Source organism: Pristiophorus japonicus, unplaced genomic scaffold (genome assembly GCF_044704955.1).
Source record: "Pristiophorus japonicus isolate sPriJap1 unplaced genomic scaffold, sPriJap1.hap1 HAP1_SCAFFOLD_49, whole genome shotgun sequence".
In the NCBI taxonomy this organism is placed as follows: domain Eukaryota; kingdom Metazoa; phylum Chordata; class Chondrichthyes; family Pristiophoridae; genus Pristiophorus; species Pristiophorus japonicus.
Genome location: NW_027254395.1, coordinates 3842768 through 3869138, shown reverse-complemented (window position 1 = coordinate 3869138; position 26371 = coordinate 3842768). Strand labels below are relative to the sequence as shown.

The 26371-nt window shown below is 43.8% G+C and overlaps 1 pseudogene; it reads right to left on the bottom strand.

The window, feature by feature from the left end:
* Positions 1–5523: 5523 nt before the first annotated feature.
* LOC139253276 (probable G-protein coupled receptor 139) lies at positions 5524–8846 on the bottom strand (annotated as a pseudogene).
* Positions 8847–26371: the final 17525 nt, after the last annotated feature.

Genomic DNA, 26371 nt, shown 5'->3' with positions numbered 1-26371 from the left:
TTGGCCTCCTGGCCTTAGACACCCACAACTTTTTGAACTGTTTGATACTCATCAGGGACTGGCTGGCCCCCGTGTCTAGTTCCATTAATACTGGGATGTCATTGAGGTGCACTTTCATCATTATCGGTGGCGTCCTGGTATATGAACTGTATATGTGCCCCACATGAACTCGGTGAACTTCAGCTTCCAGCGATTTCCTCCAGTATTCGTTTGGCCTCGTAGGGCTTACATCGGGCCTGTCCTCCTCGTACAGCAACCTGGCTGCAAGCTTCTTGCACATACGCCCCAAGTGACCGCTGACATTGCAGTTTCTGCTGGTATATTGCTGATACCTGCCAACTCTGGCTGGGTGTTTGCCTCCACACCTCCAGCATGAGCTGGGGGCCCCATTGTTGGAAACAAAAGGTCCATTACCAGTCGATCGTCTCTGACGGTCTCTGTAACTGTCCTTAAGCGCACCATTAACAGGTGTTGATGGCCCCATTACTGGCTGCATTGTCCATTGCGATGGCATGAAACGCCGTTCAGCTAGCCATTGTCTCTGTTGAATTCCTCCTTTGGGTTCGACTACATGCTGGGGCATGTCCGATTGCCCTTGTCTGCCTAGAGAACTGTGTGCCGCATTAATAATGTTGAGTCCCTGATCGTTTGCCGCATTTGAACCAAGATTTTTGTCATACATCGTTCTGGTCTCTTCCTCCCCTGAGATAAATGTTTGAGCTATCAGGGCCACCGCTTCCAAGGTCAAGTCTTTGTTCTCAATCAGTTTCCTGAAAACTCTAGCGTGCCCGATGCCCTCAATAAAAATGTCTCGCAGCATATCCACTCTGCATGCATCTGTGAAATTACCTAGGCTCGCGAATCGCCGGAGATCTGCAACGAAGTCTGGAAAGCTTTGACCTTCACGCCGCCGGTGCGTGCAAAACCGGTGTCTCACCATGTATATGCTGCTCGCCGGTTTAATGTGTTCCCTGATCAACTTACCGAGCTCTTCGAACGTCTTGTCCGCCGGCTTCTCTGGCGCGAGTAGGTCCTTCATCAGGCACTATGTCCTCGATCCAGAAACCGTCAGGAGATGAACCCTGCATTTGTCGGACGAATCCTCTCCCAACCATTCATTCGTGACAAAACTTTGCTGCAGTCTCTCAATAAAGTCGTCCCAATCATCACCAACACAGTACCTCTCTTCTGTGGCCATGCTCGCTTGGTTTAAATCCCAGTTTCTCGTCGCCAATGAAATGTCCTTACTATACAGTATAAATCCACACGAGGCCCATACATGAGAGAAGGTTTAATACCAAAACCTCAAGTGATGAAGGCGGGTGGTGTTTCCCCTTTTATACCTGAAAGTCCAGGTGAGGAGTGTCTCCCACAAGTTCACCACCTAGCGGTCGATGTTCTTAAGGTGTGCAACTTAGGTCAGCTTATACATGGGTTACACTGATAGTTGAATACATCATACATTGGGAGCTATTTTGCTGCAGTATTATGTTGAGCATTAACGACAGGTTCATGTGGGCCATTTTCCGTTTCCTGTGGGGCGGCATTTACAGAGTGCCAGCTGTGCTCTTTTGCTCACACTCAGTCTCACTACCTTGTGTAAATTGCATATCCAGCCTCCCGAGTAAGATCGAACCAATTCAATAGATATATAGGTCGCATTTACAGTGTCGTTTGGAGAAGTTGGGATGTACTTTTGAGGAATTTCATTTAATATATTCAAACAACGAAGCCAGTTTTTAATGAGACCTGGCGTGAGCTGCAGTAAGCGTCGTAGTTTTATTAACACAATACAGCGACAACAACTTGCATTTATAGAGCAGCTATAATGTAATGAATCCTCACAGCGCAATTATCATAAAGAAAATTTACACAGCCACATAGAGATTTTAGGATAGACGACCAAATGATTGTTGAAACAAATGGGTTTTAAGAAGCGTTTAAATGAGGAGGAGGTGGAGGTCGAGCTGTGAAGAGGGTTAAGGAGGGAACTCCAGAGTTTACGGCCTTGGCAGCTGAATATATGGGCGGCAATGTGGAGCGATTAAAATCGAGGATGAGAAAGGTCAGTGGAGGTTTGTCGGGACAATTGTTACAGAGTCTGACTCCTCACTGGGAGACACATAATGTACACAGCGACACTTATTACACAGTCTGACTCCTCACTGGGGGAGACACAGACTGTACACAGTGACACTTCTTGCACAATCTGACCCCTTACTGGGAGAAACACACAGTACACAGGGACACATGTTCCAGAGTCCGAGTCCACATTGGGAAAGATACAAAATGTAAACGTTGAAAACATCTTAAATAGTCTGATGCCTCACTATGACAGGCACGCAGTGTACACAGGTGCATTTATGACAAAGTCCAAATCCACACTGCGAGAGCCAGATACTGTACAGAAGAACAATTGTTATACAGTTTTACACCTCACTGGAATAGATAGATCCTGTACAGACTTGCTCCGGTAAATTATAGAAACAGAGAAAATCAGAGATAGAATGGCTACCGTTAATGCGTGTACCGAACTTCTTGGTCCCAGTTTCTTATTGTGAAGACTAACCAGGCCGATTTTACAACAGCCAACCAGAGACAACGGGCGAAAACAGATGTAAAATGCTAGAGACAGCGGTCTCGTCTCCTACACCTCCTGACCACTCCCGGAACACAATGTGGGCTGTATATGTGTGGTAGGTCCTGATGTGTCTCGCTGGAGCACTGAGAAGAATTACCTATTGACCGATTGCGCTAACCAGGCTGGTTTGGAAAGATCTAAGATTAGAACCGTTATCCCTCTGATGACACTAACAACGTCTAGCGGCGCAGGAGTCTGATTGGGTAATGTACAAGAAGAGCTATATTTCCTCGATGATGTTTGTTTTCTTGCCTTGTAGATAGGTTGTGCGATGTTCCCCCGTCACTTCACTGATCCCACAGGGCAGTCCAGCTCCGATTGAAACGAACGTGAATCTGTATATTCCCCTTCCCTGACTACATTTAGAACGCAGGACGGTCAGAGGGGAAGCTGGAGACTGAAAGATTGCCCAGCTAAAATAGGGAAGTCAGACAGCGAGGGAGCCCGTTGTTGAATATCCACGGAGCTTTCCACCAGCGTGCAGTATAACCCCAGTTTCTGCCTCCCTGCAATGCAAACTCACTCCGCATACCAGTCCCTAGATATTGCTTTCTACTCCCAGCACTCAGCTTCCACATCTCCCTCTCCCTCGTTCTACCTCTTATACCTTTTCTAACCCTTTCTTCTTTTTACCTCTTTCTCCATCTTCTTTCCTCATCTCTCTCTGCCTCTTTCTACATCTCTCCAACCTACCTCCTCTTCCATTTGTCTTTACCCATTTCTCACTCTATCCTTACTTCTCTTCTTCCTCTTTCTCCATCTCTCTAAACCTCTTTCCCCATCTCCCTATCGCTCTGTCTCTATCTCTCTCTACATCTGTATACATTTCTCTCTGCAATTCTTCATTTCCCTGTACCTTTCCCCATCTCCCTATATCTCTGTCTCTATCTCTCTCTACCTCTGTATACATTTCTCTCTACAATTCTCCATTTCCATATACCTCTTTCCCCATCTCCCAATATGTGTCTCTATCTCTCTCTACCTCTGTATACATTTCTCTCTACAATTCTCCATTTTCATATACCTCTTTCCCCATCTCCCAATATCTGTCTCTATCTCTCTCTACCTCTGTATACATTTCTCTCCACAATTCTCCATTTCCCCATACAACTTTCCCCATCTCCCTCTACCTTTCCCTATCTCTGTGTACCTCTCATTCGATCTCCCTCTACATCTTTCGGCATCTCTCTCTTACTCGTTCTCCATCTCTCTCTACCTCTTTCTCCATCTCCTTCTCTTTCTCCATCGCCCTTCCTCCTCATTCGCTCCCTCTACTTTTTACATCTCTACCGCTTTCGCCATCTCTGTCACCCTCTATCTGCCTCTTCCTCCATCGCTACCAACAATGTTTCCTTCTCTCTCTACCTCTTCCTTCATCTGTCACTTTCTCCTTCTCCATCTCTGTAACAGATCCTCCAGCGTTTACTGCATCGTTCACCATCTCTCTATAACTCTTTCACCATCTCTCCCTAACTTTTTCACCATCTCTCCCTACCTCTTTCTCCATCTCTCTCTAACCCTTCTCCATTTGTCCCAACACGTTTTCCATCACCGTCTACATCTACCTCCATCACTCTCTCGCTATCTCCTCCTCTATCTCTCTTTTCCTCCATCTCTACCTCTTTCTCCCTTTCTCTTTACCTCTTCCTCCTTCTCTCGCTACCTTCTTGTATCACTTCATATTTTTCCATCTCCCTCTGCATCTTCCTCCATGTCTAATTCGTCCGTCATCTCTGTACCTCTCTCCATCTCCCTCTACCTCTTTCTATATCTCTACCTCCATCGAGAGAGGGAGAGAGAAATAGAGAGAGTGAGCGAACAGAGAGCGAGAGAGAGATGCAAATGGAAAGAGACAGATGGAGTAAGTAGCAAGAGAGAGAGAGATATGGAAATGGAGAGGAAGATGGACAGAGTTGTAGAGCGGAAGAGAGGCATGGATAAAAAGAGAGATGGAGGGAGAGAGATGAAGAGAGAGAGAGGTAGATTCATAGAGTGATAGGGAGATGGAGAGACAGATGGCGACTATATATATATATATATATATGTATAAAGAGAGAGAGATGACAGAGCGAGAGAGAGACAGAGACAGAGAAGTAGAGAGACAGAGGGACAGATAGATAAATAAAGAGATAGACAGACAGACATAAGAGAGAGAGAGAGAGAGTGATGGAGCGAGTTTGAGAGAGAGAGAGAGAGAGGGAGCGACTTTGAGAGCGAGAGAGTGAGAGAGAGAGGGAGACACGGTGGGACAGAGAAGGTTAGAGAGAGACAGAGAGTGACAGAAAGAGTTGAGCAGCCGCCGGTTTGCGGGAGCGAGAAATAAAACAGTTACAGACATGGAATTTATAACAGACAGATAGTCGTTGAAAGGGAGAGACGAACAGAAATTGAGAGAGAGAAAAATTCACCGACAGACAGAGATAAATAAATAGAAAAGATAAGCACAGTCCTGGCGGTCCGAGTCTCGACCCGCCTCTGGGGATTCCAGTGTTCCATCCCTCTGTCCATTTGTCTACCTCTCTGTCGGTCCATCCATGCGTTTCTCTGTCCTTTCTCCGCAGTGCTCCCATTCTCATCAGGACCACAGCTATAACTGTGATTGGCGGGTTTGCCTATTTTCCTTTACCTGCAGAGTGGTCATTAACTGCACGACCAGGTGAGCTCTTTATGCCGTCTTTTTGAGAAACAAATCATGTCTCGTCTGTGGAGTGAGTACGCCTTAATGGTTCCAATTATCATTAAAATATATTAATAAATTCAGATTTAGAGCCATTTTAAGACGCTGTGCTCCGAAAGCAAAATATATTTTCCATCCAGTGCGGAGTGCATTAGATGAATAATGAAATGGTATGATGTTCGAGTGTTTAGAACCTTGGAGCTTTCTATGGTTTCACTAATTTAAGAATTAGTTTGATTGGCCATTTCACCGCGTTCTGCAGCTCCTCTCTGAATTTAGTTTGTGTCAGCACATAAATACACATTTTGGTGCAGGAACTGAGAAGCTGAAGAATTCCTGCCGCGCTTTCTGTGGTATAAAGAGGATCAGTGAAGGAGGAAGGATAAGTATTAGTAATTCGCTGGTAAATGTAAACTACAACCTGTGTCGCCCACAACAATATAAAACTGCCGGTTATACTGAAGAGTAAAGCGATGGATTTCCTACGGTTCAACATCTCTATATGCTTGTGATTCTCTCCATTGCTGCGGCCTCGGAGTTCCCTCCCTGCGGACTCTACTGGCCGCTAAAATAGGTTTGACCGTCAGAACATTGAGCAGCAAAATTAGAAAGAATGGAACGCAAGGTGTTAATATGCGGTGAACCAAAACAAATGCGGTCCATGCGAGGAACGTAGCGAAGCTCGGTTTAAGCTGACAACCCCAGGGTACATTATCAATTATATATTCAGGTGCACTTGTAAAATACCAGGGGACACACTCTAAACAGCTCAGCACACTCACTGTTCCGATAATCGCAACCGCTGTTCTCTCGGTGCAGTATTTTGTTTTCAGCTTCTCACAACAAATGGCCACAAATCGGTCAAAAGTGAAAGCGTCTGTTAACCAGACAGAAACCATCGTGCTAGAAAACACCGTGACTTCAATGAGACTGCAAACGGGAGTAATGTCCAGGAATGAATATGGGAAATAAATCAGACGGATCTGCCTTAATATTGGATCAGATATAATGACCAGGAGATCGGCGCGTGCCATTCCTATCACGGAGCGAGTGATACATTTGGAGCGACCGCACTTTCCACGGACAGGATCACAATCGCCACCAAGTTAACTAGAAAGAAGGGAGAGAAAAGGAAGCAGAGAAATTACTGATCAGACCTGGAGCCAAAGCAACATTTCGACGGAATCTCGGTGAAATTTCCAACTTTGTTGCTGTATCGAACGGTGGAAGCTGATTCTGGAACTGGGCAGTGCTTTCGGGCAGAGAAATGTTTCAAACACATTTATCAATAATGCATTGGGAAATCAGTACAGAAAGCGAATAAAGTGAGCACCGGATCTATTGGAAGGAACGAGTGAGTGCACAATATCGGTGAGGAAATGAGAAGGGTTTTTATGGAGCGCGAATGCAACGGGTTAAACCGGATTTTATCTCCAGACGGCGGAGGAAAGACATTAAAGGTCGGGAAGGTTTGTGGAGAGGGTGGGGCATTTGTTGCTGTGTGTTAAGAGATCTGAAGGGGCTGACACAAACCGGGAAATGCCGAGAGCCGTGGCAATGAGTTTAATGTTTAGCGTCTGATTGTAAGAGGCAGCTGGAGGTGGAGTTAGTGAGTAAGATTGGGAGGGAAACAAGGAAAATGTAATGTAGGAGCTGAAGGGAAATCTGGAGCACAGGGTTTGGGGAAGCGGACAAACTGAAGCAGCGGATGAGGAGACAGGGGATTGAATAGTGTGGGAGGAGAGGCTGGGATTCACAGTGAGCCTGCAGCCGAGTGTTAGAGGAAATCTAATTCACAAATCCCAGTAGCACAACTCAATTCATACGTTCAACCATTGGTGTCAGGTAACAGCTCGTTGGTGAAAAAGTGTGTTCTGTAAATTTATAAAGTAAAATTATATTTAATATGTTAATTAAACCAGCCTCGTTTTGTATTGAATTTAGTTCACAGAGTTTTTAAAATGCAGTATCCTAATAATGCATTACGCTTAAGAAATGCAAGATTCTATTCTATACAACATTTCAATTATCTTTAGATATTCAGTCAGTAAACAAGTAAAATAACAATTTACCAAAACAGACTGAGGACCAAATAGCGACAAAATAAAACCCTCACAATCTCAGAACATCCTAATGTCACCTTCAAGGCACATGTTGTCATCTTAATTGTATTGGAAGTTTCAGCAGTTCAATCTGATTCATTATTCACATAGCTGCCCCTCTCTCTATCTCCACCCTCTCCCTCTCTTTCTCGCTCTCTTTCCCTTCACCCTCCCTGTAGTTTTCCTTCTCAGTCCATTTCTCCATCGCTCCTCTCCATCTCTCCGCATTGTCTCCAATACTTTCTCAATGCCTTTTTCACAACCGATTCAATGCGAACATCCTGCAGCTGCATGCTATTCTCCTTCCACGTTTTCAATGTTTCTATTCTCAGAGTCAGTTTGTTCAATGGTGAAGCCTCTGTGAATAGTTTAATATTTCTATTGAACACCCAATTATCAGTCTACTCACCTAAACAATTCCCTTCATCTCCAATACATGCAACAAACATGATCCTATTATTTTAAAGCGCAGCGCTAGATGGCATGATTGTTCTGGAAACAAAATGACAACATCACCCCTGCTACTTGTAATTCCTACATCAATAGTATGGCTCCTGATTCCAACAGACAAAGTGCAAACTGATACAACATAACCTCAAAACATTTCATTTTGAAATGAATGTTAGTGACAGTCATTGAACGCTGAAGCGGAAAACGAGATGTGAAGGTTACAGCTGCAAACTCGGTTCAGTAACCAGGCCTCCGAAGCAGATTCAGATACATACACAGTGAAATAATATTTCATTACAGTGATAACCAATACTTATTGGAATCCCAGTTAAATGGAACCATGTTATTTCTATAGAACACCCACTTATCAGTCCACTTACCTAAACAATTCCCTTCGTCTGCAATACATACAACAAACATGATCCTATTATTTTAAATTGCAGCCCTCCATCTAACACGGAGACCGTGAGCAGTCTAATTTCAATCACTGGAAACACATATATTAATAATATTCCAGGACAGGTAAGTTCACAACATGAAACCCTTATTTCTGAAGGTGTGATACAAAACATAAAATGCTGGAGATACTCGGCAGGTCAAGAAGCTTCTGTCGACTGAGAAAAAGAACTGATGGTCTGATACCTGCTCTGAGCCCAGACTCCTGATTCCAATACTTTCAGTACAGATAATAAGGTACTGCCATTCACGAGGGTTGGGTACACAGCGATCGTTGTAGATATAAAGCAGTCAATTGAATACAGAAAGAGCAGAGACAGATAAATCTCACCATTCACTGCTGGAACAGAACAGGTGACTGGGTAAAATATGCAGCGAGTAAAAGATTACCAATCACTGTAGCACATTCAACAAAGATTTACATAACTGAATGTTGAGATATCAGCTTACCAGGAACGCCAACAGCTACCAGAACAGGATAATCAATATTTTCTACCTGAAGGATTAATGGATACCCCATATCTGTGAGAAGCTGCGACTTCTGTTGAAGTGGAATCCCCTGCTCCGGCAGACACTCTGAGCTGATACATGGCAATGGGCCGTGATTTATACAGGGGGTAAGTCTACACTGACACTGCTGCACCTCTGATGATTGTTATTGGTTACAGTCACTTGAACAAACACATTATATCAGGACCTTTGACTCTGATGAAAATAGCGCGGTGAATAACACTCAAACATCTCAAAGTGCAGGACTTTACCAAGATCAGACCTCTCTTGGGAATAAGGCTGAAGTTCTGTTCATACCGTACTGAACCCACAATAATGAACGGCTTCATCTGCAGTTTTCATGTAATTGTATTCACCATTTTACTCCTGCCGATTTATTTATAAATGATACCGATTTCCCTGCAGTGTACAGTGAATCCATGGACACAGACAGACCTGTTTCGTTCTGTCCCTGCAGTTTCATTGTTCAATTATGAAGATTCAGTCTCTGACACAGGGACAGTTAAAGGCCATTTTCAGGATTGGAGCCCAGAAATTACGGTGCATGATATTACGGAACGGAATCTCAACCACGACCATTGACTTTCTTCTCTCCGCTACTTTAACGCAGGTGGTCGATTCCACATTGGTTAACGGCTCCAGTAAAATCAGAACTGTGCCATCTTCTGACTCCATTCCTCCAGTTCACTGTTGGCCTAAAGCTCCCCACCCTCCATCAATGTCAAACGATTCAAAACTCAGCTGTCCTTATCCATCCCTCCCCAATTCCGAATCGCCCATGAACCTCACCCTCACAGACCCTCATTGTCTCTCAGTCCGCCAAGGCCTTAAATTAAGATTCTGCTCAGGGGGTTTAACCACCTCCATGGCCTCAACGCTCTCTACCTCCATCCACACCTCCAAACGTGCAACAACTCACCGTGACTTCTCCATACCTCTGACTCTGGCCCCTTTCGATGGGACTACCTTAACTCTGTACTGGTCTAATCGATCTGTTCGTGGTCACAGCGTCTACAGCAATGGATTCTCTTACCACACCTGCACCGTCAACTCCTGAACTCCTAACTGTCCATTATTTCCCTTTCCTGTTCCTCATCTACTTGCTGCCCTTTGTGACATCATCAGCAGAATTGGGCTCTGTTTCCACATGTCTGCTGACATAGAAACAGAGAAACATAGAAAATACGTGCAGGAGCAGGCCATTCGGCCTATCGAGCCTGCACCGCCATTCAAAAAGGTCATGGCTGATCACCCACGCCAGCACCTCCCCCCACGCCCTCTCCATACCCCCCCGACACCCCCAGCCGCAAGGACCACATCCAACTCCCTCGCGAACACATCCAATGAACTGGCATCAACAACTCTCCGCGGCAGGGAACCCCACAAGCCAACAACTCCTCGAGTGAAGAAGTCCCTTCCAATCCCAGCCCCAAACTGCCCACCCCCCTATCCCAAAAGCATGCCCCGCCTCGGCTCCGGAACCGCCCAACACCGGAAACACTCCCGCCGCACCCAACCCGCCCCGTCAGAATCCTTCCCAAATGCCGAACACCCCCGGATGTCGAGCCCCCAGCCCCTCTCAGACTTCTAAACTCCTCTGAATACAAGCCCAGTCGATCCAGTCTCTCCTCATATGTCAGTCCTGCCATCACGGGAATCAGTCTGGTGAACCTTCGCTGCACTCCCGCAATAGCAAGAACTTTCTTCCTCAGATTTGGAGACAAAAACTGAACACAATATTCCAGGTAAGGACTCACTAAGGCCCTGTACAACTGCAATAACATCTCCCAGCTCCAGCTCTCCACCAGCTCTAAAAACCCTCCATTACCTCTGTGTTATCTGACTGAAAAGTTCTGCATTAGCTGCGATATTCTCCAATTAAATATTGCCAGGATCAAAGCAATTATCTCTGCACCCACCACAAACTCCATAACCTTTTCACCAATTCCATCCATATCCCTGGCTATTGTCTCAGGCTGAATACGATGTGTTATAATCTCTGATCCCTATTCCTCTCTGACATGAGTTTCCGGACTCATATCCTCTCCATTACAGAAGACGCCTACTTTCACCATCACCGACCAACATTGCCGGCATCTGCCGCTCCCTTCGCCCATCTGGCTCTGAAACCTTCAATCATGCATTCATCAGCTCCAGACTCTCTGTCCTCTTCTCCAATTCGTCGCCTCTTCTTTGCTCTGACAGTGGTCTCTTGTTGGGACTTCCCTTGCTTGTGTCCACCTATCTGAACGGAGATAGAGAATCGCTAGCAACGGCTTCACCCGCCTCCCCCACGTCCCGCAGCACAATTACAATTGAAGAATCCCAAGGATGTATCCTGTCCCTCCATTCTTCATCATCTACAAGCTTCCCATTGAATCTCTGATCTACAGATATGGGATCAGCTTTTACATTGATGATAGCAGTTTTAATTCTCGATCACACCTCTCGGTCCCCTCCCTGTGTTGTCAGACTATTTGCCCAACATCTTGTTTTGGATGAGCCAAACTTTTCTCTAAGCAAGCATTGGCAAGTCTAAAAGTATCATCTTTAATAATAGCCACAAATGTTGTGTCCTGGCCACCAATACCAATCCCCACTATGGCCGTTAGTTCAGAATTAGACTCAGTACCCTAAAAGATCCTAATTCTATTCTTTATACAAATTTGTCACTCCATAACAAAGATCAACAACATCCAACCTCCGTATTTTCGATGCCTCCAATCTTGCCTCAGTATATTCGATGTGGAAACCTTCATCAATGCTTTTTTCACATCCCAACCCGACTATATCACTGTACAGTGGGCTTACCTCCCATCCTACACCGCCCATATACTTGTTCATCCAAAACGCTGCTGCACATATCCTACACCACGCTAGAACCCTCTCACAAATTACCCCTCTCCTTGCTCATCGAGAAAGGTGTAGTTTCGCCAAAGCCCCGAGTTTATTTTTCTTCCATGTGTTACAATCCCTGCAAAAACGGTCCTATCGTGTCTCTATAATCTTCCCTAGATGTACAATCCTTCCACATACTGTGTGCCATCGAATTTGGTTATTATATTGACGCCCTCCCTCTGCCCCACAATTGCAAATTGTGCTTTTAGCCATCGAGGAAAATAGGAAGGAGCAACTCCCAATAGGAAATGGTGCAGGCCATTCAGCCCCTCGTGTCTGATGCGCTTTCAGTCAGATCATAGCTGTTCTATATCTTTACCACATCTACCTGCCTTGATTTTGTAACCGCAAGTAGCACTGCATAAGAAAAACCTAACAAACTGAGCTTTGAAATATTGTACTGACCCACAGCCTCAACAGTTCTTTTTTGCAGAGATTTCCAGATTTCCGCAACTGTTCTGTGAAGAAGTGTTTCCCGATATTAACCCTGAAAGCTTTAGCTCTAATTTATAGATTATGCCCACTTTTTCTGGAATCTCCCTTTAGAGGGAATAGATTCTCACCATCGACCCTATCAAACCCATTAACCATCATAAAGTTCAAGGCTATACAAGTCTGGTCTATGCAAACTATCCTCAGAATTCAATCGTTTTAGTACTGGAATCCTTCTGGTGATTCTGCAGTACATCAACACCAAAGCCAATATATCCATATATCGTGTTTGGGGTGCCGTGCCCAGAATTGAATGCATGTACTCCAGGTGCGTTCTAAGCAATGCTCTGTACAGCTGTAATAAATTGTCCACCATGCATTCCAGCCCTCCTGAGATAAAGACGATTAGTATAATTTATTTTTGTACATGTCCAGTAGCCTTACGCGATTTCTGTACATGGACATGTAAATCTCCATGCCAATCCACAGCACTAGTTTCTGGCTTTAAGAACACACTTTGATGTATCTTCCTTTGGTAAAAAGTGGACTATGATCACTCTTTCTCACATTGAATGCCTTCTGCCACAGCTTTTCTCATTTAATCTATCAGCGCCTTTGAAACATGCTGCTCGCATTTATACTATATACTTTGCCACTTAACTTACTCTCGCCAACAAACTTAGATTTATGGCTCGCTATTCCCTCATCCATGCATAATTATAATAAAAATCTGCAGCCCCATACAGACCTTCAGGAGACACGATTATTCACATTCTGCCAATAAAGTACATACACATTATTTCTTGCTCTCTGTCTGCAACCATATAACACATTCCCTAGCCAACACAATAGGTTGCCTCCAATTCCAGGCGTTCTCATTTGTGGTAACAATTCATCGCGTTGAAGCTTGTCGAATACCATCTGGAAGTTCACAAAAGTAACATCCATATCTACCACATGGGTTGCTGTTAATATCAGTTACCTCCTCCACTTTCCATTTGTCTCCACCTTTAAGGGTTATGGGGATCAGGCAGGGAACTGGAGCTGAGGCCATGAGCAGATCAGCCATGACCTTATTGAATGGTGGAGCAGTCTCGTGGGGTCAAATGGCCTACTCCTGCTCCTATTTCTTATGTTCTTAAACCCATTTTTTGACTGAATTATGGCCACACTTCCTATTGGCCACCTCTTTGGCCAGGGACTACTTGCCTCTATTTTACTTCTAGGAAATGCCCTTGGATATTCTGTTCTATTTGTAAGGTGCTATATAAATACAAGTGTTACTGTTGTACGGCAGTGTCCTCCATTCTCATCTTTGACTTACTCAGGGTAAGGTACACTACGAACCGATGTAAATTTTAATCAAATCTTGTCAATGTGGCTTTTGTAAAATGACTCCATAATCTATCACACCCAGATCACAAGGAAGAATGCAAAGATTCCTCTTTCTACCATGTAAGACCCAACATTTCTCCACGCCCCTCTCATCCTTCTATACCATAATGAAACCCGCTCGGTAACAAAGCTTTAATTTGCACATTTACTTATTTGTCTGTCTTTCCTCACACCTCTATGACGCATGTTAGGAATGCTTATTGCAGGAAAAGCGTTCTGTAAATGTAAGTTATTTTCACATTCACAACAATATGTCAATAGTAGTCCAATCTGTGAACAGCAGCACCATTCACAACAATATGTCCAATCGTAGTCCAATCTGTGAGCAGCAGCACCATTCACAACAATATGTCCAAAAGTAGTCCAATCTGTGAACAGCAGCACCATTCACAACAACATATCAATAGTAGTCCAGTCTGTGAGCAACAGCACCATTCACAACAAAATGTCCAATAGTAGTCCAATCTGTGAATAGCAGCACCATTCACAACAGTATGTCCAATAGTAGTCCAATCTGTGAACAGCAGCACCATTCACAACAATATATCCAATAGTAGTCCAATTTGTGAACAGCAGCACCATTCACTACAATATGTCCAATAGTAGTCCAATCTGTGAACAGCAGCACAATTCACAACAATATGTCCAATAGTAGTCCAATCTGTGAACAACAGCAACATTCATAACAATATGTCCAATAGTAGTCCAATCTGTAAACAGCAGCACCATTCATAACAATATGTCAATAGTAGTACAATCTTTGAACAGCAGCACCATTCCTACCAATATGTCCAATAGTAGTCCAATCTGTGAACAGCAGCACCATTCACAACAATATGTCCAATAGAAGTCCAATCTGTGAGTAGCAGCACCATTCACAACAATATGTCCAATAGTAGTCCAATCTGTGAGCAGCAGCACCATTCACAACAATATGTCAATAGTAGTCCAATCTGTGAACAGCAGCACCATTCACAACAATATGTCTAATAGAAGTCCAATCTTTGAACAGTAGCACCATTCACAACAATATGTCAATCGTAGTCCAAGCTGTGAGCAGCAGCACCAATCAGAACAATATGTTCCAATAGTTGTCCAATCTGTGAGCATCAGCATCATTCACAACAATATGTCTAATAGTAGTCCAGTCTGTGAGCAACAGCACCATTCACAACAATATGTCCAATAATAGTCCAATCTGTGAGCAGCAGCACCATTCACAACAATATGTCCAACAGTAGTCCAATCTGTGAACAGCAGCACCATTCATAACAATATGTCCAATCGTAGTCCAATCTGTGAGCAGCAGCACCATTCAGAACAATATTGTCTTATAGTAGTCCAGTCTGTGAGCAGCAGCACCATTCACAATAATATGTACAATAGTAGTCGAGTCTGTGAGCAGCAGCACCATTCACAACAATATGTCCAATAGTAGTCCAATCTGTGAACAGCAGCACCATTCACAACAATATGTCCAATAGTAGTCCAATCTGTGAACAGCAGCACCATTCACAATAATATGTCCAATCGTAGTCCAATCTGCGAACAGCACCATTCACAACAATATGTCCAATAGTAGTCCAATCTTTGAACTACAGCACCATTCACAACAATATGTCCAATAGTAGTCCAATCAGTGAACAGCAACACCATTCACAACAATATGTCCAATAGTAGTCCAATCTGTGAACAGCAGCACCATTCACAACAATATGTCCAATAGTAGTCCAATCTGTGAACAACAGCACCACTCTCAGGAAGAATGATTGTCCTTGACAAAGCTCATAGCATTATTTATGCTGATAACAGACATGGTAGATTGGAGAATTAAGGATGTAAGAAATAGAAGCAGGAAAAGTTTATTCGGCATCTGGAGCCTGCTCCGCCATTCCGTTACATCATGGCTGACCTTCGACTTCAGTACTACTCTCCTGTACTATTCCCATATCTCTTGATTCCATTTAAACCCAAAAGTCAACCGCTCTCTTTATTGAATATAATCAACGCGTCCACAACTGCCATGTAGAGAATTCAAAACAGTACCCAATTTCTGAGTGAAGAAATTTAATCTCATCTTAATCCTAAATGTCCGTTTCGTTATTCTGAGACTTTGAGCCTTGTGCTAGACTCTGCAGCCAAGGGAAACATCCTCCTTGTATCCACCCAGTAGAAACCTGTAAGAATTTTCTATTTTTTAATGAGATCACCTCGCATTCTTCTAAACTCTAGTGACTATAGGCCTGGTTTACTCGCATAAGATAATCCCCCCATCGCAGGATTCAGTCTGGGGAACGTTCGTTGCACTCTCTCAAGGGCAAGTTATTCTTCCATAGGTAAGGAGACCACAACTGTACACAGCGTGGGCTAATCAGGACCCTACGTAATGACAGAAAGACATGTTTACTCTGACACTCGAATCTTCCTGTAATAAAGGCAAACATACTATTTGCTGTATTACTTGTTGCAGTACTGGCAATGATAACTGTCAGTGGAACACCCAAATCCCTCTGAACACCATTGCCAAATCTCACACCACTTAGGTAATACTCTGCTTTTCTATTTTTGATACCAAAGTGGCCTTGTACCAGAATGAAAACTACTCATGTCTTCGAATAGCATGGCAGCGTCTCTTGAAATTGCACAAAGCATTTATTACACAATGAACCACGGTATCGGGTGTGGTGGGTAGAGGGCGGAATGTCCGAAGCGAAATTAAATGAATTTCTGCCCGAAACAGACCGCCTGACAGCATTATAGCTTCCTGACTGGAATGCCATTATGCGCTCCACTGATAGCTGTGAATCGGTGGATAGCACCACAAGGGAGGGAGAGAGTCCCATCAGAGCAGGTCGTGGAGACAACTGCTTCAAATGAAACTGCGCCCCGGGAATCCCAGGGAGTTCCTGAAATTGTAGATCACGGAGCCTCTTTATCCATCATTTCTCTGAAAACTTTGGGTGCGCCAAACTTATTGTGGGCCTTGACTTAGAGAATGTAGAGTATGGGGGCGTGGTGACGGCGATCAGACGAGAACATGTACGAAGACAAATCGTAGAGGTTCATTGGTCGGCCGACTGCACGATCTCAGTTGTGAGCCTGGTGCCAAATCTACCAGAGCGCTGCAAACGGAGTTGGTGTTGGAGCAAATACCGACAGGGCTGCGCGAATTAGGAAATGAATTCAGCAGTTGTCGGACCGCAGCCACTTCAGTGAACTGCGAGCAGTGGGTGTAACACTCACATGCCTTGGTTCTGGGCGATTTGTGCATGGACACGACAAAACCGGAAACAGGAGAGCCGATTTGATAACAGCAGAAACAATGGTCAGACGGTGAAAGGGCAGACACTGTACAAGGCCTGAACTTCCCTGGAGAAGGCAGCTCGGAGGTGGCTGGTAAGAGATACGGGTGTGGAAGACCTCAGTCCGGATGCAGACTAAGATATACTGGACTGGCGCCTTTGTTTTGATGCAACTGTTGCTTTCAGATATGAGGGGCGCGAACCAGTGGGTATTCGCAGCGCATTGATGATTGCCAGCTTACAGGGATCCCTTTTTGTGAAAGTGCAAGGGAGTTAGATATGGTCAGAGGTCAACCAGGCTTCACAAACAAGTTCTTCCCCCGCAGGAATCCCAAACAACTCGATCATAGACTGAAACAAATAGAACATTGCAGCTCGGATAGAAGACGAACAACACGACCGTGAACATCTCCAGGAATCAGAAACACCCCTCTCCTCTTCACCTTCAGCCCCACGCGTAGACTCAGGCACTCCCTCCCCGCGGATACCGACTACACTTCTCCCATATATCTGCTGCTCTTCCCTGCTGCTTATTATCCGGACATCCGACTGAATTAGCACCTGCCCGCCTCCCACCCCGTGACAAATCCTCGACCCCCAACCCCCCGAGGTAATTAGCACTTCCCTCCGAATCCATTTTGGGGGCAAAAACATGAAGGCAGAATATTATCTGAATGGTGGCAGATTAGGAATAAGGGAGGTGCAATGAGACTGGGTGTCATGTTTCATCAGTCATTGAAAGTTGACATGCAGATACAGCAGGCGGTGAATAAGGCAAATGGTATGTTGGCCTTCATAGTGAGAGGATTTGAGTACAGGAGCAGGGAGGTCTTACTACAGTTGTACACGGCCTTGGTGAGGCCTCACGTGGAATATTTTCAGTTTGGGTCTCCAAATCTGAGGAAGGACGTTCTTGCTATTGAGGGAGTGCAGCGAAGGTTCACCAGACTGATTCCTGGGATGGCAGGACTGACATATGAGGAGAGAATGGATCAACTTGGCCTTTATACATTGGAGTTCAGAAGGATAAGAATAAGAACATAAGAAATAGGAACAGGAGTAGGCCATACGACTCCGGGAGCCTGCTCTGCCATTCAATAAGATCATGGCTGATCTGATCATGGACTCAGCTCCACTTCCCTGCCCGCTCCCCATAACGCCTTATCGCCTTATCGTTTAAGAACCTGTCTATTTCTGTCATAAATTTATTCAATGTCCCAGCTTCCACAGTTCTCTGAGGCAGCGAATTGCACAGATTTGCAACCCTTTGAGAGAAGATATTTCTTCTCATCTCTGTTTAAAATGGGCGGCCCCTTATTCTAAGATCGTGCCCTCTAGTTCCAGTCTCCCCCATCAGTAGAAACATCCTGTCTGCATCCGCCTTGTCAAGCCCCCTCATAATCTTATACGTTTCGATAAGATCACCTCACATTCTTCTGAATTCCTACTCATAGGGGATCTCATAGAACTATAGAAGATCCTGACAGAACGGGACAGGTTAGATGCGGGTAGAATGTTCCTGATGTTGGGGAAGTCCAGACCAACGGGGCAGAGTCTCAGGATAAGGTGTAAGCCATTTGGACTGAGATGAGGAGAAACCACTTCACTCAGGGAGTTGTCAACTTATGAAATTCCCTTCGACAGAGAGTTGTTGATGCCAGTTCATTGAATATATTCAAGAAGGAGTTAGATATCGCCCTTACGGCTAAGGGGATCAAGGTGTATGCAGAGAAACCAGGAAAGGGGTACTGAGGTATTGATCAGCCATGATCATATTGAATGGCCATGCAGGCTCGAAGGGCCGAATGGCCTACTCCTGCAAATATTTTCTGTGTTTTTATATCCCAGTACTGAACCCTGAGGAACATCACTGTATCCCTCCCATAGACTGACAAATATCAGCTGTCCCAGTACTGAACCCTGGGGAACATCACTGTATACCTCCCATAGACTGAAAAACAGCAGCTGTCCTAGTACTGAACCCTGGGGAACAATGTATACCTCCCATAGACGGAAAAACAGCAGCTGTCCCAGTACTGAACGCTGGGGAACATCACTGTATACCTCCCATAGACTGAAAAACAGCAGCTGTCCCAGGACTGAACCCTGGGGAACACTGTTTGCCTCCCATAGACTGAAAAACAGCAGCTGTCCCAGTACTGAACCTGTGGAACACTGTATACCTCCCATAGATGTTAATACGGATTCTTTTTCCCTCAATCTGTTTCAGAGAATACACTGACACACGAGCACCTTGCTGACTTTTCTGTAAAATACCTTTATGAAGATTCTTCGGCCGGGACTTGTCAAGACAAAGGAACACTCTCAATCAGAGCTTGTTCAGCTTCCTCAGGACAAGCCCCTATACAGCGCGAAAACACAGCAGTTAAATATTTTCAAAACATAACACATTTGATTAGCACTTGGTCTATCCATTCCTATTCTTCCTCCCCCGACTCCCCCTCCCCCGAGTATGTCCAATGGCAGGAGAAGAGGACTCGTAATTATGGCTCGCCCCGAGGTCAGCTTGTTTATAGCTTCATTAAATTCTCCTTCCTGATCAGTAAAACCTATTTCCTTCTATTCAGTAAAAACCATTACGTTACCCTCTCCTATCCGTGATTGCTTTTTGTTTCCCGTGACCCGTGTTTAACCTCAACTCTCAGTAACCTCTTTTTTTCTGTTGATTCAGCAATTGTACGCATCTTGACATTTCTTCAGCCTTTTTCCCATGATTCCCTATCTTCATCCCTCTGCCACATTCACAATCCTTCTGTACACTTTCTCATTCCCCTCTTTTATCATTCCATGATAACCCTGGTGACTATTCCAGGAGTACCGCATTCAGCCGTTCGCACTCTCTTTCCTGATCCTCCTTGTTGTCTGTGAGTCCGTTTCGAGCCTCTTTGCAAGGTGTTATCAATGTCTGTTTAGGTTCTCACATCGTATCCTGTCGGAATATTATTGAATTGATAACTTCTGGATCCTTGAACAAGGCCGAAGAGAGGCCTTTTGCCACCTTATGGGCCAGTGCAGGAACCAGCACTTTAACCCTTGTCCCGCTGGTACCCCTAATGCCAAATTTCTCTTACAATTCCCCCCTTTTGGCCCTCGGCTATACGCCAAGCTGGCTATATTTCCCAATAACTATCTCTCTGTAGGCGAGTTCCAGATAGATTCGTTCACCTGGATGGCCATCTCCCAAGCTTCGGGACCTCCTGAAACCTTCCCACAGAGTTATATAAGGTAAGTCCTTCCTGTAGGACTGTTTAAATTTAAACCCCTTATGGCCTTAATAATAGTGCATGCCTTGACTTATCGTTTAGCCTGTTTAATTCGTGCACATGTTAATCCCATCATGACCATCAGAACCGGACCCTGTATTACTACCAGTACATGTGATATTATTCTTATCCATGGGTGAATTTGAATATTAAGTCCAATGTCCCACAGCTTTTGAGTACCAGGGCTGATCAGCCAGCATTGCGTTAGTGTCTTTCTGTAAGTTGTCTATTTCTTACAGCAGCCAGACATACTGTCGTCTTTGATTCTGGATTCCTTGCACCAAACGGAATTGTTCCTCATTTAGTTCCGGTATCTGTTTGCCTTGCGGTTCCCATACCACCTGCTCATACCCTTCTCGGAGTGTATCCATGATTGTTCCGTGGATGATTTCCGTTGTCTCGGATATATGTGGTATCCATTTTTGTCTATTTTTCCCATGGGCCTGAAACAGAAGTTAGGGTTGGTGATGACACATGGGGTGACTCCTCCCCTGGTCTTAATCGTCGGGTTGGCTGCTCATGTGCTCCATTCCCTTGTGGAGCAGCGATTATTTCGCAATCGTGTTTGAGATGAGTGATACTCAGTATGCATCCGTTTGTTTGATGGAATCTGCAATCATCATTCGTCATTCGTGGCGTACCTCGAAATAACTTTATAGCAGTCAGTTATGTCAATGCCTTTGGTATATTGTTAACTTTAATCACCCGTCTGGCAGGCTGATGGTAACCGAGTTTGGTTTCTCACTTCACCAATATTATCGATCTGATAGAAAGAGTCTCCCTTTGTTACATCATTCTGTGGTATGGACAAAATAAATCCGATCATATTCACCCACCCAATAATACATCTGAATTTTGGCACCCATACGTAACTATTCCTCCGTACCTTGCATGTGTTATTCATTTTTCTTATCTAGAGTCCAATTGTTAAGTATGCTGTTCGGAATCCAATCTGGTATGTCTCCATTCTGGAGTTGCTCCAAGTTATGTTGTAGCTCACTTAATATCCAGGCCACATTCCCGGAGCAAACTATCTCAGCCTGTAATCGTTTACCTATATCATTCCCCATTACGTGGATCAATTTTATTGTCTTGGCATTTCGGCAATGTATGGGCCATTTGTAACAGTTCCCCTTCCGCGCCATCTCCCCACCGCACATGTAGGCTTGGTTATCCAAGTCCCTCACCACTAAACCACTCAAGACTACGCCATTATATTGTTAACCCGGTCGTATATTGCCTACAGGCCAATGGAATTCATCATCATAACCCCTGCTGCATAACCCGTGCCAAGTGTTTCCAGTATTCCCCTTTTTGTTCGACCTCGCCCTGTTCCATTTCTGACATTAAATTTCAGGGTAGTGGATTCCGGGCCTTCGAGGATCGGTTGTGCCAGGTTCTGGTATAGACTTGCAGTTTCATTCCCACAGAAGCTACGAAAAATGATATCCATTAGGTTTAGGATAAGTATTCGCAGACGCACCCCAAATTATATCCTTTCTTTAGATTATTTTATTACTACCCCCCCTTTGGCTCCAGTCCTTATGGGCCGGCATGTGGGAGGAGGATGTGTGGTGGTACTATAAAGAGTTGTAGTTCCCAGAGTGCTTGTTGGTGCAACGGTGGTGGATCTATTCCGGACTCGAATGTCCCAACAACACTGATCTGTACCCACATACGGGGAGGTCGGGCATGTTCTCCAACTGGTATCCCCTGGTTGAGGTCTCCCTGGGCAAAGACAGGCGTGCACCTTATATTCCAGAAACTTGCTTTGGTCTGAATTTTATCCCATTGGCCAGTTTTCCGAAACATCCTGGGGTCCCACCCCTCATTGCTCCGTTCTGTTCCCACCCTTCTGTTTCTTGCAGGTGATTTGGCTGCTTGTTTGTAGCATCGTCCGCCCAGGCATGAGCTTCTCGAACTGAAATTCCATCCAGTTGGATTTCTGCGCCCTTCCCCTTTTTGTCCTATGAAATTGCTCCTGTCCTCGGAATCTACTGGCGCCCATGGCATCGGCATCCTGCTACATTACAACCTTACTTAATACACTATACATAGCCATGCGTTAAAATAAGTCCTTGGCTGCTGAGATGCATATTTCGGCAGTCAAATTAAACAAAGCTAGTTCATGTAGTTGTGTCTTTCCTGCGTGTGCTATATCTCTCGTAGTCCATCTGTATTGTCCAGTGCCTGCGTGGGCCTTAAGGTTCCCAGTATCCAGAGTCTCCAGAGTCGAAGCAGCCGCGGTGGCCCCATCTCGGTGAGTGTTTTATCTGCAAATTTTAAACATATATCCTGGTCGTCACCAGGTGTTAGGTTCTAGTCTACTCATCTTTTATCCATGCATGTTGCGGTTACTCTGTGAAATCGGAGGTAAGGTTAGGTTGGGTTTGTGGAGTACACTTACCCACCGTGGTGTACATTGGCTCGATTGCCAGAGGTGATGATGCTATGGCTGCGCACTGCACTATCCGTCTGGCCCCGTTTTAAAAAAATCTCTTCCAGTTTATTTATCTTAGCTTTTAATTCTTGAATTTGTTTTATTTGAGTATCTTTCTTCGATTTATATCAAGCGAGCATTATTACATAGGCTAGTTCTGTTTTTGTTTTTATTATGACTATCGCACCATTTCTTCTGTTAGGTGAGTCTTTTTTTAACTATTAAGAAATCCAAATTAATAATGTCCAGTATAAAACAGCTGTCAATGGAAAGGGTTAACTCCTTTACAGGTTTGTTAGAAAGCCTGATGTAATTACGTGACTTCACGTAATCATCCGGAAAAAAAATTTCATTTAAGTCTTTGTGCCTTCAAAACTTGCTTAGAATTTGGAATTCGTTAAAGAAGCAGAAATCATTAGTAAAGCCGTCATAATAAAAGTCTTCTCATCAGGGAAGACGGAATTTTAGAGTAAACTCCAATGTTTTCTTAACTTCTAATTGAAAAGATTTTTTTTATTTATTTAAAACGAGACCACACATTTTTAATAGCTATTTTGTTTACTGAAATCAAATTTTCACACACGCTGTGTACATTCTAACATTTCGTTTTATTTTATGGTCCTGTTCACTGGGCAAATCTTGTATTTTATTTCTCTCTCGGCACAAAATCTAAACATCCATGCCAGTTCCATTTTCTATAAGAATTTTAAAATTTAGTAAGATTCTATCATTCCCAGTTTTTTTTCTGTGCTGAGTTCGCATAGCTTAGATCTTTTCTCCTCGTTTTTTTCAAAACCCACTTGCTTGTTTAGACTGTTCGGGACTTTTCTTGATAAACAACGTCAATTTTGGAAATCTTTCAAACTGGAGTGAAACTTTCTCATAATATAAATCAGTATCACTGTAGAGTGTCTTTTACCTCTTCCAATTTTTTTTCCTTTTCCTAATTAAACCAATATCTTTTTCACAGCAAACATCAACTAGGATTTAGTAAGTTATTAATTTTCCATCACAAACACATTTTTTTCAAAACTTATTTAATACGTTACATCTTCTTTATTAGATCTCCTTTCTTCAATTAGGTTTTGTATTTTACACGGAGGGCTTGTGACTCCATAATTTTTTTAATTTAAAATCATTTGTTAACTTTCAAAGTGGCGCCTTAATCTTTTTCTTTTCTCCATAACTAGAATGGAGTCAGCAATTAGGCTTTGAGGGCTGCTTTTCGTTATCTCAAAATGCTCTCGTTTCAAAGTCGTTAAAATGTCTCTTCTAAACTGCTAAAGCTTGCTTTTTTAAATATTTTTCAAAAGTCCTTTTTAGACCTTCGCAGATATCTCGCCCAGGAGTTTGACCTGATCCCTGAAGGTATTTCTAGATTGTTTCCAAATCTTTTAGTTTTATATCTCCATTTTTCTTTAAGTGATTAGATTTAATTTAACAATTTTTTTTTGAATCCACCACAGTACTTTGTTGTGCCTTCTCTGAATATCTCAAAATCCTAATTCAAACTTTGTAATTTCAATCTTTATTTAAATCCTTTTTTTTGAGCTAGAAGCTTTTTTTCAAAAGGCATTCTTTATATCATTCCAAGTCAAAATTTATGTCTTTCAACCCAAGGTGAACAATTATTGCATGTTTTCTTTTGACAACTCAGTGAGCGTGTCAAATAAATTCTTTTTTTTCAACCACCGGGACCTTGTATTTTTTATCTTTTACTCAACAACCCTATCCTTTGGGCATTTCCTAGCTCCGTAACTTATCATCCGAATAAATCCACACCTGCGTTTCTAACTTAAAATGTCTTAAAACTTCCCACATACAGGGCAACACTACAAAGGGTTGAAAAAACATTCACTCTATTTGGAGAAGTGGGTGGAGCTAAAATAAGCAACCACCTGCTCCACTCCTTCAAACAGGCTTTTTAAAAAAATCATGAAAACATAAAAATTCAATCCGTAGTCAAAAAATAACACAAGTACTCTCATTCAAAACAGACATTCACAAAAGTTTCTCTTCATTCAACAAAGCTTATTAATTATTTTTTTTCTTTGGCCAGCACTATTTTTGGATCCATGATTACCCATTCCCACGTTGCCCCGTGGTAAAGAAATATTTTATCCTTACACAATTCCTTTTATCCTTATACAATTCTTCATGTCGCCCCGTGATTTAGTTCTACACAATTACTCGCTTCGCCCCGCGGTTTAGTTCTACAGAATTTCCATTTTCTTCTGTGTTGCCCCATGGTTTTCCTATTCGCGTCACCGCGCGATTGTCTATTTCCCTATCCTCCGCGCCGCCGCGTGATTCCTGTCGCCGCGCGATCATCTATTTCCCAATCCCTCTGCGTCGCCGCGCGGTCCGCGTCACCGCGCGATTTAAGTCCAATCAGTGCCTAGATGGACGAAGTGATATACAAAGTCAATGTCGTAACTGACTTGGACACTTATTTCCGAAGTTAAAAGGTATTCGCCAGATTGACCTGGATCTCATTTAGACGCTACCTGAGAACCAGCGAGTGGCCAAACTTTCCTCAGACTTTTGGAACTGAAGGAAACTGAAGTGGTATTTTAAAGGGTACACACTCCAGTGGCCACTTTCCTCCCGTCTCGTCCAAGGCTAGTCTGTCTCTTAATTCGCAAGCTTTCGGCAGCCATCCGTTGAGATCGCACTTCTGACACCAAATGTAAATACGGATTATTTTTCCCTCAATCTGTTTCAGCGAATACACTGACACGCGAACACCTCTTGCCTTTTCTATAAAATACCTTTATTAAAGATTCTCGGGCCGGGACTTGTCAAGACAAAGGGACACTCTCAATCAGAGCCTGTTTACCTTCCCCTGGACAAGCCCGTTTTCAGCGCGAAAAGCACAGGAGATATAAATTTTCACTTGGTCTATCCAATCTCTTTCTGCCTCCCCCCCGAGTACGTCCAATGGCAGGCAAGAAAGTCTCCCAATTAGGGCTGGTGCCAGGTAGGTTAGTTATAGCTCTGCCACACTGTCTTCCCTTATCAGTAAAGAACCCAATTAGTTTCCCTTCCTCCTTATCAGTAGAAACTATTACTTTTCCCTTTCTATCTAGAATTGCTTTCTTTCGTTGTGCTGCCTTGGGCTTTCTCATGACCCGTGTCTAACCTCAACTTCAGCTCTTCATAACACCTTTTTTTTCTGTTGATTCTGCAGTTTTCTGCATCTTGATCATTTCTTTAGCTATTTTCCCATGATTCCCGATCTCCATCCTTTTGCCACGTTCTCCAGCCATTTACCACTTTCGCAACCCTTTTACACATTCTCATTCCCCCCTTTTATCATTCCATGATAACCCTGGTGCTTATTCCAGGAGTATTGCGTTTAGCCGTGCGCATTCTCTCTACTGATCCTCCTTGTTGTCTGTGAATCTGCATTGAGCCTCTTCGCAAGGTGTTATCAATGTCTGTTTCGGTTCTCACATCGTATCCTGTCAGCATATTATAGAATTGATAACTTCTGGAGCCTTGATACAAGACCGAAGAGAAGCCTTTTACCTCCTTATGGGCAGTGCAGGAACCAGCAGTTTAACCCTTGTCCCACTGGTACCCCTAATGCCAAATTGTTCTCTTGCATTTCCTCCCTTTTGGCCCTTAGCGATAGGCCAAGCTGGCCATATTTCCCAATAACTATCTCTCTCTAGGCAAGTTCCAGATAGGTTCGTTCACCTGGGTGGCCATCTCCCAAGCTTTGGGACCTCCTGAAACCGTCCCACAGAGCTATATAAAGTAAGTCTATCCTGTGGGACTG